Raw genomic sequence first — 22108 nt, forward strand, 5'->3', positions numbered from 1 at the left:
TCAATTAACCCTTCACCATGTGCCATCCCACTGAACCCCCTTGTTACATACCTTAATAAAACACCAGGAGCCAGAGATGGTATACAATATGTTTCTACCTGCTCAGAAGATAAGGAAGTGAACTGCTTCTTCTCCTGACTTCACACCCCTCTCTATCTCTACCCCAGCCCAGATTTTCCCCGTCTTAACTCCTTGTTTCTCACTAAATCACAGCTTCATCTGATTCTGATTCTGCCAATCTCTAAACCAGTGCAATCTGGCTTGTCATTAGGATCCCTTGTCATGCAGCCCCGCTCTTATAGAACCAGGGCTTTTCCATGTCTAACAAAATTTAGGCACATAAGTCACCAAGACCATATAAATTCCTCAATGGAAATACCTATAGAAGAGCTGAACATAAAATAAAAGCATTGTGACCAGCCCTGCCTTGTTCATCATTGTCTTCCAGTCAAATCCATGTACCTGCTAAAAGCCTACAACTGTGATTAGTCAAGTTCTGTTGTGTGGAGTCTTGTCCAGAACCACTACAGTTAGATGCCCCAGTTATTGCTTTATGAATTGTTCTACAAGAAGTCCTATTGGACAAGTGACATGGGTAGGAGTTTAACCCTGTGGACAACAGTATCATGCATGGCTGTGGAATGCTACACCCAAAGAAAACATCAGAGCAAAGCTGGGCCAGACCCGACCGGTCGCTTCACCCCATCCAATGCGTGCAAATATGACAGCGCGTGCATGTGCACATGTACAGGAGCACATACTTAAGGGAGCTCACGTGCACACTGACAGGCCGTGTCAGGCCAAGCATACCACCCTCTCCTCACCTAGGCGCTCTTGCAATGTGCATATCTCAGGTTTCTTCAGACCGGACTGGGGTAGGCAGCAGTTAGAGGTACATGCCGTGCGCCCTCCAAGCTTTGCTCCCTAGGCACGTGCCTACTCTGCCTACCCCTAGTTCCAGTCCTGCATCAGAGGCATTTTAATAAACTTTTTATGACCAAGAACCATTATTTTAAGAAGCATACTAGCTTTTAGAAGTGCTTATTGTAGACTTTTCACTGAAGAACTATTGGCAGTTTTTAATTAATACATTCAAAACCTGTATCAAGTGAAAATCTCTGATCTATATCGAACACCCTTTTACTGTCATTTGATGTCATTTCCTTCTGTTATCTGTTATGATTAGTGATGATCACATTTTTTCGCCAGGTGCAAATTCGCGGCGAATTTTTCTGGCGGCAACAATTAATCGGACGCCCATTGACTTTAATGAATTTTGCACGAAATTCCCGAAACGGGCAAAAGGTAAGCGAAATGCAACAATTCATGGCGAAGCCAAACGGGACAAATTCGCCCATCACTAGTTATGATTTATGTAGAATCCCTAGTGTTGTCTTTAAGACCCTGCTATAATGTTGCTATCTATGATACTTGAAGTTGAAGTGTAGCCTTTATGTTGACTTTAAATAATTCTTACAACAATGCTTTTTAATTCCTGCAGCTGTATATACAAAACATCTAAATTAATGATGCCTGAATTTTGCATACACTATTATTAACAACTTGGACACACCAACCACTCACACAGTTTCATCCTTTATTGCATTCAGCAAATCATACCGCATGGATAGTACTAGAATACACCCAGCATCTATTAATTGATGTAGATCAGCTCACTGTGCCTTTCCACAACACCAACTTTATTAACTGTGCAAACATCTTTTGAACAGGAATTGGAGTACAGAAAAATAAATCACCTACCTGTCAGGAAACAGTCTTCACTAAGAATTATTAATTGCTTGAAACATTCCTAAGCTGTAAAGTAATGCAGGTGTGGATAACAAATACAGTACAGTCTTGTATATATATATAGCTGTATACATACTTGTAGCTAGAACTGGACATTTCTAGGTGGAACTTGTCATGACTCTATAATCAATAACTGGACAACAATCGTCATGCTTCAATAACTACCCATGCAATTAACCCTTCAGGGCCTCTGGAAGAAGGCAATATTTTTTCACATAACATGGAGATGTGCTTGTATGTTTTTCCCATCTGCCTTCTTCACATTTGCTGAATTTTCCTCCTTCTGCTGGTAATTGTGACCAAGAAAACATTTATTTGGACACAGTTCAATTTGGCCCCATGTGTGGTCACTTGGTAGATATTAGCATATAAAGCTAATGTTATCATATAATCATTAGGCATTTATACTTGTTAAAGAGGTAGTACCAGAGTAGTACCACTTCTAATAAGATTTCAGAGGCTAAAGTAAAGAGGTCAAATGCACAGCCATGATTAGTCTAGCTTTACAAAGCTGTATTAAAACAGCTGATGCTTAATGTAGAACAATGAATCACTTAAATATGCCATGCCTCTCCTAATTAAATTGTAAAACTCAGCAACACACTTTTCTTTTTAAAGAACATTGTACTATCCCACTGCTCAGGAGTGAGGGAGACCTCAGTGCCTGCCTAGCAGATTAACTAAATAGACCATAGGCCATATTTCTCCACTTTGTTCCCATACAGAAATAGTTAATGACGTAACAAATGGTTAGGAGTCGGTGGGCCCACTTACACTTGGGCCCACCAAGAGTTTTCCTGGTAATGAAGTGGGGGGAGGGGGCAATGCCAGGCAGTTAAGGTTTTTTTTTTGGCACAGAGGTTTTAGTTTTCCTTCCTCTCTCCCTGGATCAGCACATCTCATGTTGTAGTCATTTTTTTGTATTTTTTTATTTATTGAATTTTTTTTTATACCAAAGCTTGCCAGTCTTTGTCCTTTTATTGAAGGGGTACGACCACACTTGCAACACTAGCTTCTGTAGACTTTTCTTCATGCTTGCACATTAGTCACTGAAGTTAATGACATCGGGGTTGTGCACGTACTTTATGTCGCACCCTACTTTCAAAGCGAGTTTATGGACGAGATTGCAAACCTAGATTTCAAGGTACAGTGAAAGAATATTCATCACGTGATTTTAAAACACAAATAGTAACGAAATCCTACATAAAAAAAGATTTTAAACCTGTTGTTTTATAAGGTAGAAGCCTTAAAATCCATAATAAGTGAACCACCCTTGAGAACAATGAGTTTCTTTGTGACCATTGTCCCTATACCCTAGGCCTAGGTTATCTAGTCCTATTAGGAACATATGTGCATCAGTTGTGATCTATTTAATCATCCTTTTTATTATCATTAACATCAAAAATGCCTACCTGTGTAGGTTCAAAGGATTTCTAGCATTGAATAAAGAATACAAACATTTATAACTCAATCTGTGGCCATTTTCTTAGAATCTGTCTGTTAGCCTGTGCTTATTAAAATTATGTTTCTATTGCATTGCCACAAAGTGAAGGTTAAATAAAAGATGAATTCTTTACTGGAAATGTTGCAGGCTGTCAACAAAAACAACATATTAATAGTATTTCACATGGAATACAATATAATTTTATGCAGGGATCAATACCCACGGCAATGGAAACAAAAACCCTGCTATAGCTATGGCATTTTTCTTCATACATTAGTGCTATTTTTGTGTAAAACTAGATGAAAATATGTATATTTACTTGGCACTGCTTTCAGCCCTGTGCACGACTGTCCTAGATTACTGATGTCTTTGCTCGGACTGCAGTTGTTAACTACAGTCATAAGACTGGATTCAAAAGGCCATTGCCTTTTTGTGGATAAATAATATTTTCATCTTTAAATACAGATGTGTTTTATAGCTCCATAAAGCATAGCCTTAGCAGCCTGCAAATAGGGTTTACAAAAACTATACTTTATTATAGAGGAAACATATTTTTCCCCGTGGAAACAGCAGATAAATGTGCTAACCATAGGGTCTTTATGACCAGAGCAGACCTGACTGTCATTCCATGTCAGTCTGACTAAACTCTGTCATCCTTCAACCCAGTTTAAATTAACAGGTAATTTGTAAATGTCACTTCAGGTTAGGGCACTCATTTTATTTCTACCCTACCAATGCAAAACATTGGACTAATTTTTCTTGTCTTCTCTTAATAGGATTTTCATTTATAAATAGAATTAAGTTCTGAAAATAAATTACAGTAAGTGATGCACAGGACTGGTGGCAGCCTGGGCTTTCTTGGAATTTTAAGCACGGAGATGAATAGGTGCACTTCATTCCATTTAGGAAGAAAACAGTGTTGAGTTAATATTTAATTGGAATAACAGATCTGGTTGAAAACATCATTTTTAATATCTAAATTAATTTTCGAAACACAATCATTCATTTGCAGTAATTAAATTTCTAGAAACAAATTTTACCAATGCACCACTAAATAGCACTTTTTCCATGTCAAATAGGTAGAATAATTCTATCAAGTCAATAGTAATAGATACAAATGTAAAACCGTACTGCATAATGTTATTTTATTGCAATGCTTATTTTGTAATATGTTTATGTTATCCTATGATATGATTTAGGAACAAAGGCCAAGATGAACTATCCTTCAAATTCTAAACATGCCATAAAGGACCTCAACCTTTATTCTTAGGCTATCCCATAGCACCAACAGAGCTATAAGAAAATAAAAGCAAACAATTTATTTGCATGGTACACCATTATTTTGCGATCAGTTACTCTCTCTGGTATTGTTGGAAGAGAAAAACCTGGTACTTAACTGCATGCTGCCTCCACTTATCGGGTTCAAGGAATATATCTTGGGGGGGTCCTACTAAATATAAAAAAACTTCTATAGAAATGCCTGTTTTGCACAAGGAGTGCGTAATTTACGGGTGCTATATAAACAAATGAAGCATCTGATGATATACAAATGACTTTGAATAAAATATAAGAATATCTATACATGGGGACACATGGGAACAAGCTTTTTGGCTAAGACAGTATAGGCTACCAATTATATACAGTATATATTATATTCCAGTGCTGTGCTGTAGTGCTGTTCTCCAAATCACCCTTTAGATGAAGTAGCTGCTCTAATTTAGCAGGTTCAAAAACTAGATACTGCTGCTTGTAGAGCTGCCAGTGGTGGCTTACTTACTGGGATGCAATCAAAGTTTGGCCCGCTGGCCCACAACTGCTGGACATCTTGCAGCTTGTCAGACAATGGGTTGGTCTAAGTGGCATTGATGATTCAGGTCTTTTCTTCTTGTCCAGTTTAATGGGGCATTTCCTTTGCTGCTTCCTGGATGGTATCTTTCTCCTTTCTCTAACAAGATGTGAGATGGGGGCCTTTATAACCTTTGGTGGAACTTCCTTCTCTTAAAGTACCACTCCCAGATCCTTCCTAGGTTGTCCATCTTTGGCATACTCTTGGGATCCCAGATCTTTCAGGCACATCTCCCATCCCATGGCTAATTAGATCACTACTATGCTGGTGACAAGACCTCATGGCACCAGCATAGGAGTGGATGAAACAATAGAGAATAAAATAGCTCAGAGAGACCAGGATGGATACATAGGGGTGTAAGTAGAATCTGACCCCCTACACTTCAGTGAGAGAAATGTGTACTGCATTGCATTTCAGCACTGCGGACACTCATCCAAACTCATTTCAAACTCAAACATGAAACACTTTGGAAATTATTTATCAAAAGGTGGACAGACAAACTGGTTCATGTGTAAAACTCTCTGTTAACCCTTTGATATATTTACCATGTCTCTGTAAAAATAAGAAAAAACAAGTGAGCAAAATAGATGTTTCCCTGGAAAATAGTGTAGGGCTAAAATGCTAATATATGCTAGGAAATATCATGAAAATGTAGACTTAATTCAGGGCAAAAAACTAAATGCTAGACTCTGCTCTCAGATCTCAATACAATCTCCAAATAAATTGAAATGTGTATACTAACTCAGTCGTCAAACGAAATAAAATACATCTTTCAAAATATTATATTAACTGAAGATAACATGTTGTTTATGTCTTGAAAAGTCATGAAAATCAATAAACACACTAACATCATTTGCTAATAGAGCTTAAATCCACTTTAAAGATATTGGCTAAAACAATTCTGTGTTTTTCTGTGTAATGGTTTGTCTTTTGACATTTCTTTTGCAATCGCAGAATGCTGACACCCCTTTGTAAGGCCAAGGTTTCTACAAACACAATCTAAATTATTTGGAAAGACTAGCAACTGCTGAATTGTTCACAGGCATATATTTTTTTTAAATGCTGGAGGTTCAAAAAACAAAAGCATTTTTTTCTGAAATGACTTGCCATATTATCTACGGGATAACCGTATAATGTAACAAATCCTATAAATACTGTATAATGTGCAAATCCTATTCATGAGAGATTCTGAAATATACCTCATTAATGAATTTGTTCTGTCATCTGATAGCTTTGAACAACAAAGTTACTTTCCACCTGGCAGCTGATGAGATAGAACTTGATGGATGTTTTGAAAATATAAATGACAGAAAATAGATTCCAACTGCTAATTATTACAGTTAGGGAAGATTTTGTGATATAATATATTAAAATCAAGCCCGGTGAGACATAGGTTATAAAACTCATTGCCAAGCATTTTCCCTGCAAGAAGGATGAAATATGATCATTCAAATTAATTTTACTTACTCAAAATTCTACTACCAGCCCAATGATAATTTACAATAAACAAAAATATTTGTTGAAAACAAACAGTATGTTTACTTGAGATCATATTTACTGTCCAACTTCTGGGGTACCGAGGGCCGGAATTTTTCTGGCCTACATGATGGAGGGCCAATAACGGAAACCAGTGTTGACCACTTCCTGTTTTAAACCACACCAATGTTACCACCCATGTAGCACACCAAGACACCAAATAGTTGGTGCTCACTGAAGGGATATCACTTATCAATCATATGGGAAAACAAGTTAAGTCATATTAAGACACCCTTAAATACATATGCCTCCTGCTTGGGGCATACAGAGTATGGCACTATGGCACACAGAAAGAGTAGGACAGGCAAAGTATGGCACACACAGGGAGCATAGGGCAGGCAGAGTAAGGCACATATAGGGAGAATAGAGCAGGCAAAGTATGGCACACAGGGAGCATAGGGCAGGTAGATTACGGCACACACAGGGAGCATAGGGCAGGCAGAGTACAGCACACCCAAGGAGCATAGGGCAGGCAGAGTATGGCACACACAGGAGCTTAGGGTAGGCAGAGTATGGCACACACAGGGAACATGGGGCAGACAATGTATGGCACACACACAGGCAGAGCAGGACAGGCAAAGTATGGCACACACAGGGATCATAGGGCAGGCAGAGTAGGCACATAAAGGGAGCATAGGGCAGGCAGAGTATGGCACACACAGGGAACATGGGGCAGACAGAGTATGACACACACATAGGCAGAGCAGGACAAGCAAAGTATGGCACACATGGGGAACTTCGGGCAGACAGAGTACTGCACACCCAAGGAGCATAGGGAGGCAGAGTACTGCACACACAGGAGCATAGGGCAGGCAGAGTATGGCACACACAGGAGCATAGGGCAGGCAGAGTATGGCACACACAGGGAACATGGGACAGACAGAGTATGGCACACACACAGGCAGAGCAGGACAGGCAAAGTATGGCACACACAGGGAGCATCGGGCAGGCAGAGTACGGCACACCCAAGGAGCATAGGGCAGGCAGAGTATGGCACACACACAGGTAGAGCAGGACAGGCAAAGTACGGCACGCACAGGGAGCATAGGGCAGGCAAAGTAGGCACATACAGGGAGCACAGAGCAGGTACAGTATGGCACACAAAGGGATCATAGGGCAGGCAGAGTAAAACACATACAGGGAGCATAGAGCAGGCAAAGTGTCTCCTGACCAAGGCATTGGTCTCAATCACAGGGAAAATCTTCCCCTGCATTTAGCTTTTATAGGAGAGTGCCATTTTTAACTACAAAGTTATGATCCTAAAATTGTCAAGCCACCGTACCATGCCAAAATAATCCCCACATGGTGGCCCTAACTAACTATTTACCTTTGGCCAGCCCCTTTTGTACTTCTCTGCATAGTTACATTTTTTTGGGGAAAAGTGTCTTCTGACCCAGTCATCTGTTTCACAGTATGAGCCTCCGTCTGCATTAGCTATTATAGGAGAGACAGCCAAGATCAAAGCATTGGTTTATCTAACTTAATCCTCCCCAGCTTGTGGCTTTTATAGAGCCACCACCATGTGGGGTTTACTATGACATTATATGGGAGCTTGCCAATTTTATGATCATAACTTTGTAATGTAAAAACATGTTTTTGAAGATATATGTACTTGCACAGATACGAAATATGAAACAGGGGACCAGGATTTAATCCCTCTTCTTTGTATGCTCAGCCAATAAATAAGCAGCTCCTCTAGTAAAGGTTGTCACTGGGAAGGTTATTCAGTTGTACATATTTTCACAATCTTCTATTTAATATGGCACAACAGTTTGAAGAATATGTATAACGCCCTAGGAGCCCAAGGACTGTCAGAATTACCCTTTAGGTGTAGACGGAGAGCCCCACCTTAATCCGGTTTTCACCAATGCCCTTTTGGGGCCCGGAACTTTCTGCTGCGGAACAGGTGAGGATCCTCAAGGCCAAGGTATTCAGAGTCAGGGTACAAAAAGGATCAGGCAGAGAAAATCGTGGACAGGCGAAGGGTCAAAAGGCAGGCGGCAAGGTACGGAGGTCAGAAGACAGGCAAAAAGTCAATATCCAATCGATATAAGGCTTTAGCTGAAGTCAGGAAACTGAGAACCAACTTGGGCGCTCAATACAAGTCAAAAGCGCCTTTTATTTTTTTTTTAATTTGGCACCAATACCTGACATCAACATGTCTTGTGAAGTCCATTTTATTTAATGAGACAGGCATGGAAAAGGTTTTCTGTAGTGGGAAAAACCTAATGGTTAAAATATGACCATTTTTGGCTAGATTTTATTTATTTTGCAATAGTGTTACTATTATCTCTGAGTATTTGACAACATGCAGCCTTCTGGGTATACTGATTCCTAAACAGGATTCAGATCTCCTCAAGGTTTTTTGCACAGCATTAATTAGTTAGCTTGCAACATTGTTTCAAAGAGTCAGAAACAGTCTGAAAGATACTGATTTTAATAACAATTAAATGATAAAATAATTTGTAATGAATGTATATTGGAAATTGTTTAGAATTGTGTCAAAAATGGTTTGAAGGCCTCTTTAAGAACAATGGCAATATTTACAGATTTTAGCTAAAATATACCTATTTAAATAAAAATGAAAATGGCATGTGCACATTATATAAAAATACAGAGCAAGTTAGTCCAACCTGTTGCTCTTCATCATTATTATTAAATTATAACTCCACCAGCAGCTTTTCCTTCTGCTTTTGGTAAATGGCTCTTTAAGAAATACAATAATTCCACGAGAAAGGTTAAAATGACTTTACCTTATTTATTTTTTTATTTACAGCTGTGAAATGCTAATTTCATTGTGTCTGTGTGTAATTTAGTGTGTACGCAGCATCTGCTTATAATTTCTGTTAGTTTACAGAACAGATGCAAATCACGAATGCGTGAGTTTTAGCATAAATATTAATCATATGTGGTCAGTGTTTTTTTCTGACAAAAAAGGCATAGGCTAGAATCCCCTGCACTCTGTAGGGTTATGTTCAGTATCTAAAAAACAGTTGCAAGATGATTTTCAGATGTATTTCTTGCAAAATGTGATGATCCTGTTACCTTTGTTATTCCTGTACCTTCAATCTTTTAACTCTGTTACACATTTGTATATTGTTTCTAAAATTACCCTTAGGCTGCTAATTGCTTAGCCTAAACCTAGTAATGCCTTATTTGCTATGTAATTACCTATTGCCCCCTGTCTAGTTGCCAATAGTTATTTTGATTTTCTATTATTTAATGCAGGCTCATCTGGCCCATATGCAGTAACATTCTTTTTTCTACCTACCAATAGCTATGCATTCTTTAATTTTTATTATTGACAAATGAGGGTATACTATTACAATGGTATACCAAGGTAAAGGAGCTAATGATAAAGACATTTTGAGAGGCAACGCATGTACAGATCATTATACAGTTGGTCAGGAATTGATTGAATTGTACATAAAAATCTGTGTATGTGTGGACAGTTTTGTATTTTGATATTGTATGTTTTACTAGAAATATCTTTGCCTTGCACCATTTACTAGCCAAAAACAGGAGCAGATTTGTAGGACTGCAATAAATGCCCAGCTCTGGGGCAGCACGTTCTTTAGAAGCTTTGGGCCACTGCTATACTCGGCATGAGAGTACATCTGATAAAAACCAGGAATTAGGATGGAAAAAGTGAGCTGCACTAAATACAGGACAGGAAATTCAAACTGCTATCAAAATCTCCTGCTCACCCAGCTGCCAGTACCGGTATATCTTTTTGTATTCATTACTAGTGTTAATAATCTGACATGATCTTTAAAGTGCAATCTACCTTTATTTGTTGCTTGTACCCTACCTAACTAAGCCATGTGCCCTGCTTACAACTGCCTTTCTATGATAATTTAACTATTACAAAGTCACTACGTCATTCTAAATAGAACTTCCCTGACTATCATATATTTTATATATAAAATAAAGCATAAAGTTTACAACAATGACAGCGGTATTCAAAGCCCAGTCAAAAAATTGCAGCACATACTTGAAGTTTGTACCTTGCAAGCACCAGTACTTGGGGATGTTACAGTTTTTGATTCATGTGTTATAATTGTTATTTTGTTTAGTCCCACGATTGGAAATTTATATTTTTGTTAAGGGCCAGAAACACCAAAAAATACAAATGCCCAATATGCATTTATACGTAAGGTTCAACGTTGATTATTTTGTCTGATTTTTCTTGTAAAAAAATGCTTATTTGATTTTGCAGGACTGGAGATAAGGTTCTAAAGTCCTATAAAATGCTATAGGCCAGGTAGGGTTCTGTTTAGATAACAGATGAATATGACTCACACAGTAATCCCAAAGGCAAAAACATAAAGAATCTTAAGAATTTTATGTTTACATTTACAGGATAATTATTGAAATTTTACTCCAACCTGTTAGCCTGTGTTGTGTTTAATATGGTTTCTTGTACAAAAAACACAAACTATAGGTAGTAATAACAAACAGTTTCAACATTTGTTTTATGAGCTATTTGCTTGGCTACAAGAACATTAAAAAGCAGGCTACAAGAACTACAGGTACACATGGCTACGAAGTCTGATGTTTATAGGTATAGTCCAGTGCATGTTGTCAGATGTCATTTTATTTGTGTGCTTTAATCATTAGCCCTCAACAGCAAATCTTTTCATGCTTTTTTATTTATGGCATAGACTTAAATCAGTTATTAATAAATTCAACATTGAAGCTAGATTGTACAAAATGAGTGGCAAGACAACTGTCATTTTGTATCTTGGCTTTGAGAGCAGAGGAACCAATTGTGTATCAGATTGAAATGATCTGTATTAAGCTAATTAGTTCTATGATTGGCCAGACCTACAAGGCGTCTTTGCTGACTTTTTGTGATACATACTGGTGCAGCAGATGGCACGTTGCTTTGCTTAAAAAGAACAGTTGCATCCATTGGAACAGCTTCAGTAACTCATCTTGATTCATAAACTACCCACAAGCATATTAATAAATGATTTAACTAATAAATCATTTTTATAAATATCAATGTTCCCTCTTCCATCTGTTGTGGAAAAATAATACACAAGTGCATATATAGAAAAAAGGTTATTTATTCAGTTATTTGTAATAAACAGTTTTTCTTCACTTATTTCAAAGAACATTATAAATTTGATCAAATTTGCAAATAACACGATATGGAACTTTAACTATAATGTATGCATTATACAGAATTTTTTTGACACATAGTATGTGCTTAGGGATAGCACAGGAAAAGTCACTACTGGAGATACACAGCTTATTTAATGCCCACAAATTACATTGAATTACTGTAAATGCTCAGCTGTACCAAGTCATATGCAAACTGATGTATTTTATCTGTTATCTTAGAACATGCTTATACTGATAATTAAGTGATATAAAAATGTGCCACAATTGTCTGCTATGAATGGAAATTTTCCAATTCAAATCATTAATTTGACGTTAGGTATCCGAAACCGAGAACAGACCCCAAGGCCCCGGTCATGGCTCACTGTTCTGCCCTTAACAACCGCCTTTCACTTCAGGAGGATCCCTCCGCTACTCGGATGCTGCCAGATCTTAATGTGAGGACCTAGAAGAGAGTTCTGGGTGAGCAAGGGAACCTTACATGCAAACAGTAATGGAGAATAGAAGCATGGTCAAGGACAGGCCGGGTCAATACTAATTCAGGAAGTGCAGTACAAATTCGGGAGACTGGAGCATAATCAAGGTCACAGGCCTGGTCGGTACACAATAAGCAGTAATAAACAGGATCTGAGAGAATGGTCAAATTTCAGGCAAATGTCAGGACAAGCAAGGTCAAAACACGAATGAACACACAGGAAATCGAACCCAGGAACTAGCAAAGTAGACCTATGTTGGGCAAAGAACATTAGCTTGAATAGAGAGTGTGCGATGATTTCACACGCACCATCGCTTAAACCCAGAAGCAGCAGAAGGACCCACCTTGGGTGCAGCAGGCGTCCCCTCTTCACACCTACTGGACCATCAGGTCTGTTCCTTCCTAATTAAGAAGAGGTTGTTTACAGAGAAGGGCATTTTGCTATAGTTCTTTCTGAAAGGACAGTGGCTTTTAAATCATTAGGTCGATTATTTATCAATGTCTGTATGATAAGAGACGCTAATTGTATATATAAAGCTAAGGAACGCATATTTCATAGAAACAATGGAAATTGCCAGAATGCTTTGATGTTTTAGAAGCTTAGCACATGTGAAATATTCCATATTCTCAATACAGTTTGTGAAATACAGATTTGTGACATTCATAGAATACCTGTTATATGTCAGATCTCCTTTCCAATCACTTAGAGCTGTAGATCTTAATACACTTTTAATCATTTAGAAACATTTCTAGCACCTTTCATAATATCCAAATGTAAAAACCCTTGACCTTGACCTTATGCTCCCAGCTTCATAGTTTTCAAATATTCAGATAAGGCTGCCTGTGGCCCATGTCAAAATGTTTCAAATGTACATTTATAGTGACATTAAATGAAGATACACATTTGAATACTGCTTTAGTTCAACAGAACTCTCTGACTGATTAAAAGCATAGATACATAAAGAGGTCAAAACGTAGACCAGACAAGGGAAGACAAAAAAAAATAAGGCAAAATATAAATGCATTTTTGTTGCCATTTGTTAACATTGGCAAATATTTTCGTGAGTTGAGTAAAAATTATACTGGTAAGAATATTAATGTTTTTCAAGTGCCAGACTGTATTACTGTGCTCCGGGAATGTGGTGCTGCTCCCCAACCCAAAGATTGGGGGTGATTGAAGACAATTAATGTCCCTATCTTTGCCCTGATCAACATATGGGTTGAGGACTGTAATAAATAAAAAGGAACCCCATGCCAACCTATGAACCCACCCAATTAATTTGATTTCATAATAAATGTTAATAACCATCCTAGTACCGACTCCCCTTATTTGGCAGTGGGATTAGGGATCAGAAACAGGACCCATAGTATGAACCACTGTGAAAAAAAGTCCATTCCATTAGTTGTTTGTATCTACAAAGAATAGTTTGTATCATACAAATCTACCAAGTAAACTCCCCAGTATACACATAGGTCTCAGGTACCCCTCTCTGGCCTTCAAATAAGGATCCAAATGATCTGAACCATAGAAATACAGGAACAAATAAAATTCATAATGCATAGTCAACTGAGGTCCCCCATTCTCTCTTATATGATTAAAAAAGGCACATTAACCTATAATATGATAAGGAACCACAAGCTCTTCACAATTAAAAAATGATATTATATAGTAGTATACTATATATAAAATTATATCACTCATGTGTTGTTAGGAACAACTGAAGGGATGCTTTTACACAGATGCTTATATAATATATACAGAGCCCTAACCTAATAAAGTCTTTTAAAACTCCCCATAAATGTCATGGATAGATCCAAGGAGCACCATGATCTATATAGAAGCACTTACCCTGTAGACCTGTGCCTTTATACATTTCACAGAATTGCCTTATGAACTACATAAGACATTGCTTTAATAGCTAAATCATTTGAGGGTTTTTAAAATAAAGCATAGGAAACAAAATATTTTTATTTTAGGTTTTTTTTTTCCATCAACAACCATAAGAGTATTTGCACACCATCAAGGTCAGTTTTACTTTAAAAAGAAAAAGGTTTAAAAAAAGAAATAGAAGCAGCATTAATTTATGATGATATTTCAAGCAGCATTAATTTATGATGATGTAGTAATTGTGGAAAGCAGGTGCATAAATCCATATGTAGCATTGTTTTATACATTAAAATAAGCCCTTTACTCCTCATGGGCAATGCTACTGTGAAAAAAAAGAAACATTTTTTTGCATAATACATTGCAGATGGCACCTTCAGGTAAATGATTTCTTCATTCTTAGATTATAAACCAGCATATTATGCTAAATATGATTTATTCAAATGTGAACCGAAATAAGATAAAGATTTAATTGGATGACACTGATTTACAATAAGATATATTTTTTTGAGATTAAACATGCTCTTCCTTTGCTCCCGAAAAAAGAACGTTAGTCTCAGTACTTAGAAGTTGTTAAAATCGCATTTGATGTGAACTTTTTTTTTTAAGACGACAAGAATAAATCAGTTTCTCCCCCAGTGACATTTTTAAAAACTTGAATTATGGTTTATGTAAACAAGTTCAGATTCAATTGAAAAAGATTGATCTGCGGAGTCTTGCTATCTCAAGTTTAGCACTTTTTCATTGCTGTATAATTACTATTGGAGGCACAATTTCAGAAGGGTGAAGATATTGGTCATAGAACTTTCAGTGACATGTCAAAACCTAAGACACAACAAAAAAATTAATCAAGTGCTGTTATGAATCTGTGAGCTATGTGTGTGTAGATGCATTTAGGTGCATTTATGTATCGTTTTGTCTATATTCTGAAGCATTCAATAGTTTTAGATTTGAAATGCAAATATTTTGTGTTTATCCAGAAATCCAAAAACGATACTGAGGGTATAAGAAATATATCCTGTCAAGTCTTAATCATCAAACTGAAATAGCAAGCACTGAAAATAAGTCTTTTTCTATCATTTATAAATATGTAGTGCAAATGTGCTGCTTTGGGAAGTGCTGTATACAGAATACTTTTGTTCATTCATGGTTGGTTTGTTATTATTAAAAACATTATATATATATATATATATATATATATATATATATATATATATATATATATATATATATATATACATATCCTGAAACCCGTAATCCAGAAAGTTCAAAATTACAGAAAGCCTTTTTCCCATAAACTCATTTTTATCAAAATAATCAATATTTTAAAAAATGATTCCTTTTCCCTCTGTAGTAATAAAACTCTGTTTTATATTTTCATATTAATATACTGTTTTAGCAGAACAGGTATTGGATTTGTTATCCATAAACCCTTTATCCAGAAAGCTCCGAATTACGGAATGGCCGTAGTGAATTACCTTGTAGCAAACTTTTGCTGCGTTTCGCCAGCAGAAATTTTCGGTCAGCTAATTTATCAAAGTGTGACAATTTCAATTCTTTACCATTTTAAAGGAAATCTATTTTGCCAGGTTCTGACTGGCGAATTGATACAATGAAGCTACATCCTCAAAAATATGTCAGTGAAATCGTATCCTGTAAGACAAAAAAAGTCAGAAGTAAAAGTCAAAACACTGACTTTTTTGTATTAAAAGTGGGATTATGTTTACAAGTTGTAACTGTTAAAAATATTATATTCACACTTGTTTTCAACATGTAAAGCTCATGCCATATTTGTTTTAGGGTAGGCTCATGGCCTAGGACAATGGAGGATCTCTGTCCTTTCTTGCACATTTTTAATAAAAAGTGGCCACTCCCAGAAATTTCAAGAACATCACTAATAAATACACACATATGACCTTTATATGCTCACTGAATTTATATTGATGTAAGCATAAGTCATTTAACAGAGAAGGAAAGTAATTTGCCACTTGTGGATGCCAAATGTTAGGCACCCCCAAGTAATTGTATATACTTACCCGACACCCCGGGCAGGTGCTACTATCAGCAGAAAACTGCACTGGCTCAGGGTTCTGCTTCTGCACTCTTCAAATTTCCCGGAACAGGGACGAAATAGTTGGAATTTTGGCGAATTTATTCGCCCATCACTATTTGCAGTAGATATGCCCCATTCATTTAAGTTGAATATTTTACATTTTGAATTTATTTTTTTATTTTCCCTGTTTTAATAGAACAGTAGCTTGTACTTGATCCCAGCTAAGATATAATAAATCCTTAGTCCTTAGGCAAATCGAGGGGTTTATTTAAAGGGTACTTATTGCCCTAAGAAATAATTCCAAATACTTTTTTATTTTGATTGTCAAGCAAAATAAACTTTACTTACATTATATAAATGATTTTAATCTTGTTTCCTTCCTTCTTGGAATTCACAATCATCACAAGCAGGTGGGCACCATTTTGTATAAAGCTGTTATTAAGGAAAGCTTTGCATCATGCCAAATTCTTGTTATGCGCCCCAATGGGGGACCTAATGTCCATGTCCATGCATAGGCTACTCAATTAGACTGTGAGAAGGGAGGGGATATATCAGTAACATCTAGGAAGAGTAGAATGGAAAATCAAGGCAATTGCTGTGCCTGAGGTGGGGCAGGCAATATATGATTGACAGCTGAGATTTTAAAATTACTACATTAAAGTAATAGATATTTTAATAGAAAAAAGAATTTGGGTTTCATGTTTAATTTAAAAAGGACTTTAAATATACAGCTTTTTATGTCTGGGTGACAGGTCCACTTTAATGTTTACTTAATGATTTTTTTTTAGCAAAAAAAGTATCGTGATCCAAGTTACGGAAAACCCCAAGTCCCAAGCATTCTGGATAACAGGTCCCATACCTGTATATCACAGTTATATTTTTCTCTAAATATCTAAATATTCACCCATACTCTTCCTGATACTATATGACCTCTCTTAATGAACTCATCATCTTCACCTTTGCACAGGGAGAGGAAGTTCGTATAGATGATGACTATGGCAAATGTAGGGGGAGGAATTTATAGCAACAAGAGTTCATGCAGTCACACAATTGCTGTTAGGCATATGCTAGACACACTGCAGCTGTATAGTGTTAGTCATATAACAACCATGTGGATGAACACAGTTTTACCAAGAGGTCTGTATTTCATACTCTTGGATTTCAAAGAAACATTGAGTTTAATGCACGTGCATGATAACAAAAACCTGTTCAAGTTCATGCTATATCTGGCAGTTTAAATATCACAAGACCAGGAAGATCCATGTTAGATTCCCCAAATAGATATGCTGCATAATTCTCCTACCTAACGAGAAGATTTCGCTCACATAATGGTTGTGCGGGTTGCAAATTAACATGAATTGAAATGAAAGAGAACTTGTTCATGACTTCTATTAGCTTAAAGAAGACGATGATCGAACAACCGTACCCTGTACCTATCTATATGGTTATAAATACATCAACGTGTTTCTGAACATTGAATGTACTAAAGACATATAGCATATTGTTCCTATGAAAACATGCATTTATTTGCAGACATATTTTTTTTACTTTGCCTTGCGCACTTAAATGAATACTCTAGACCAGGGCTGTCCAACTGGCAGCCTACGGGCCTTGTGTGGCCCCCCCACATGAAAGGCTGCCTGTGTCTGCTTACCATGTATATATATATATATACACATATCTATATATATATTTGTATTCTTTTTTGTGTATGCATTGCACGTGTACAGTCTGCATTACAAGAAAGTCTGGAAAGATCCAGCACAGCTCTGTAGTTTATTGACGGCTGAGATACCACCTTTTACTCCTTCCTGTACTCCTCTTCTCACTTCTGCGCTGTAATTAACTCACCTTTCATGAGTAATAATAAATCATAAATCTCCAGTAAATAAATATGAAGGAGCATTGTAAAATACTGGCATATTTGTAATTTGTTTTCTACTGCTGTGCAAATCTTTTTTCCCCAATAATTTGTATGCCTCAGAGACCGTAATGTTTGCTATTAGGATGTGCTCACATTCGAAACATTTTTTGATAAGCTTCATGCATAATTTTTGTTTCATTGCCATCTTAAACAACATGTCTTATTTTTATGAGTAACGTTAAATTTTCAGAGATATTTACCCTGAGTAACTGCTGCCTTCAGATGAACAGTTTGTGAACCAAGTCCCAACTAACATTTTTCTTTTTTTAATTTCAAGGAATATTCTAGTTAATGAAAACATCATTTGTGATGTTCTAAAACATGTATACACATAGGTATTGCCCCATTTATCAGACACAAGAGCTAATTATCTCATATACTGCTTTATTTCTTCCATCCTCTGAATTCCAATTCCTAATATTAGCACATAGGTGGTCAAGCTGACCACTGGAAAGCTAGCATGAGCATGAATGCATTAAATAATTTAATGTGGGAAGAGTTTATTAAACTGCCACACTCTAATCAGCATGCGAACTTGCATTCATTAATCATCCACTGGTCCGTGGTGTCTCCTCAGCCAATGCAGAGAGTCTTAATAGGAGCTTGTAACAAACAGGGGCAGTTAATCACAGAACATTCACTATTAACCACATGATCATGCATCCTGTATTCATATTACGGCTAGGGTTAACCCACTGCTGTTATTGTCTTTTAATGGCATTCTGATGGATATCTATAATAACTGTAGGTTTCTTACATTATACAGAAAAACTGTAGAAAACGAAGGAATATAAAAGTATTTTCTGTTTTTTTTATACTTAAAAAAGATTATTATACAGGATGTAGATTATATTTTTTCCTGGTTTGTGAGGACTAATTGCAACCAATAAAATGATGGTGTGTCTGTGCATATAGATGCTGACACAAAACACATGATGCCCTGTACATACAGCGAGAATAACTGTCAGACAGTAGACAAATGTGCATGGTCATCATGAATGGTGCAGCCTGTCCCCCCCTCCAGGAATAAAGGTTTATCATTGGAAAAACAATAAATTGTCCACTTCATTCATTTAGTAGTGATGAAGGAGCCACAAACACACTCACACAAAAAAACATGCAAAGATGTTTAACCCACCTAATTCAGCTAATGTGAGTTTTTAAAAACTCCCATAAATTCAAAATTTATTAATAAAATCTAGTTTTTAAAACTCGGATGAATTGAATCGACCCGAAAACTCGAATGGAATTCTCAGAAAAAAACTTGAATGTCAGAAAGGCATAATAATAATATTAATAATAATAATAATAATAATTAAATACTAGCCTTACATTTAACAATATTAGCTGAATAATACAATATTAAAGTGATACTGGCACTTAAAATCGAATCTTCAAAATATTAATGTACATCAGAAGTTACCTATAGGGTACATTGATCATTTTTTTGCTGATATGTAAGTAACTTAATAACTTGAAGTTACTTTAAGTTCCTAAATTTGACTATTTTGGAAACCTGACTGTCGCTTCTAACAGATTACCACTGCACAAATATGGCAGCCCCCAAATAGAGAAACATGGGGGATCAGAGGGGTAATGCAAAAGCATATAAAAGCAATACCTTTATGGTGAAATTATATATAGCATGCCAGTAGTGTAAAAGCTTAAGGGCTTATGTATCTAAGGTCGAGTTTGTAATGTTTTTTATACCTCGAATTAACTCACAACCTCGAATGGAAAAAACTTGAATCAGTGAATTCTGGGTGAACAACTCGAAGACTTGTATTAATCGAGTTTTTGCATTGAATTGCTTGAATAAATAGAGTTTTCGAGCGAAACCCACAGAAAAAATCATGAAGGCTAGGAACATCTTTAAATGGTTGAAGGAACCTTTGCCATTGAATTCTACAGGATCATGACAGGTTTTAGCTGTAGTATTTTCAGATTTAAGCTATTATAATACATCTAAAAAAAAATAATTTTTTTTAACCTAAAAATTTGAATTTTATTTTCAACTCTGTAGAGATTCTTTTAAAATTCTACACTCAACAACAATTAGGCACATATATGACTAATAAACAGGACAATAGAATATGCTAAGAATGTTGCAGGAAAGTATCTATTTGAACATTTAATCTTACGGTTTCTTAAATGACAAGCTCACTCGTGAAACAACAATAAGAGGCTTGTATAAGATGTACACAGGCTCAGGAAAAAAAAGTTTGCATATTTGCTTATTGGGGGGTTTGGTGACCAACAAATTGCGAGATGTGTTTTCTTCTCCTTTACATATATACATCTCATAACCCCTTTTTAGCCCATATAATTTGTAATAATAATAGGAGTACTTCAGCCTAAAGTGGCTCCTGAAATACAAAAGAACATACTGGAACATCTTATTGAACATGCATATACACAAACTCTTGGCAAGAAAAGAAAGAAAAAGCCATGATATTAACACAAAAGGTTTCAGTCTGACATATATCATATTTGCCAAGGTCAGATTTCTATGACTTTTAGTCTTGCTATTATTTAGAACAAAAGGTCTTGAGCTAGAGAACTTCTTAGAAGAGATGGCAGAGCCGATATTATAGAAAAGCTTTTATTAAAATAAATTGGGGAAGGTTCAGCTCTGTTAAAATGACAATATGACAGAAAAGGAAGTCGTTGGGGAAAAAATGCATTTGCTTTGGCAGACTGTGCTTTTAAATGTTTAGCTAGCTAAAAGTTGTAATTGCAAAATGGAACATAAAACTAAAAAATAGGTTAGTGCTACTGAATTGAAACAAAATATTGATCGATTATCATTCATCAAAACATTAATACGTGGTGTTAATAAGAGGTGAAAGAAATGTAAAAAAAAATAAAATAATGGTATACAGATGTGGAGCTCAGATTTAAGAATTTATCGAGTCATTAACCCAATATTTTTTGCAATAGTAGCAATACCAGATATGCATCAGAATATTTACAATATGTTGTGAGCCTTTCTACTTACGGTATTTAAACAAATAGAAATTGAATAGGGCTGCATTATTATTACTTTCTTTCTGGTCTGTAAACATTGCTAGTAAATTAGGAGGGAGGGTTTTAGCTATTTTACTGATTTAATATTCTTATTTCTATGTTTTTCTTTTTTTCCCCAGAGGCAACTTTAACCTGGAAACGTGCCAGAATAAGTCGAAAATCACAAAATCGAACCCTCTTGCAGAGAGATTAAGGATTTAATTAATATGTCTCGCCCTGGAGGCTTGTGTCTACTGGGACAGGCAAAGGAAACAAAAAATAAGTTGTATAAGCTGTAGATAATTTTTTGAAGTTGTAGAACCTAATAGAACTAGTATAACAAGAGCCATTATTTAGCTGTCAGTCAAAGCATTGTATTCAAAGACTTTTTCAGTTCCTTATTTCGTGTTTTCCAATATCTTAGCAATGATATCATAATTGTTTGGATAGGTGCAGCAAATACCTTTATCTAATGCAATGTTAGACTTCAGTGTTTGTAAAGGCCTGTTCTGATACTGTGTAATTGCTAATTAAGCCATGCCGTTTTAGATCAACATCTCTTCATGGGGCATACTTATAAAGGTGTCTAAAAAAACTGGCGTTGAAATATACCACACATAGCCAATTTAACTACATGATATACTGTGTAAATGTCCACATATTTTCAAAGCTCTGTAATGAATTTTAGCAGATAAAGTGGAGTTAGATATGCGGCCTAATTATTTTATTTTAGTTCTGTTAATGCTTTTGTATGGGAGAATAATGTTATGCAAGAGTTGAGTATAGGAAGAGTGTTATTGTTGGTATGTATGGTGCAAGGAAAGATGTGAGGACACTGGGGATGGGGCTATTTTTTAAAGTCCAAATGTTAAAAACCCAAAAAAATCTGAGTGGAAAAAAAAAACTTGAATCTTTTGAGATTTATTATTCCCAGAGGCTGCAAAAAGTTAGAATCCGAAAGTCCTCCATCTTAGACCTGCAGAGGTTGTAAATAATAAGTCAA

General features: G+C 36.2%; 1 long non-coding RNA gene across 1 annotated transcript; it reads left to right on the plus strand.

The window, feature by feature from the left end:
- Positions 1–1206: 1206 nt before the first annotated feature.
- On the plus strand, positions 1207–22103 carry LOC108713661. The gene is made up of 3 exons (XR_005966821.1): positions 1207–1305; positions 10148–10358; positions 21246–22103. It is a non-coding gene; the product is annotated as an uncharacterized LOC108713661 (long non-coding RNA).
- Positions 22104–22108: the final 5 nt, after the last annotated feature.

This window comes from Xenopus laevis, chromosome 4L (genome assembly GCF_017654675.1).
Source record: "Xenopus laevis strain J_2021 chromosome 4L, Xenopus_laevis_v10.1, whole genome shotgun sequence".
Classification (NCBI taxonomy): Eukaryota; Metazoa; Chordata; class Amphibia; order Anura; family Pipidae; genus Xenopus; species Xenopus laevis.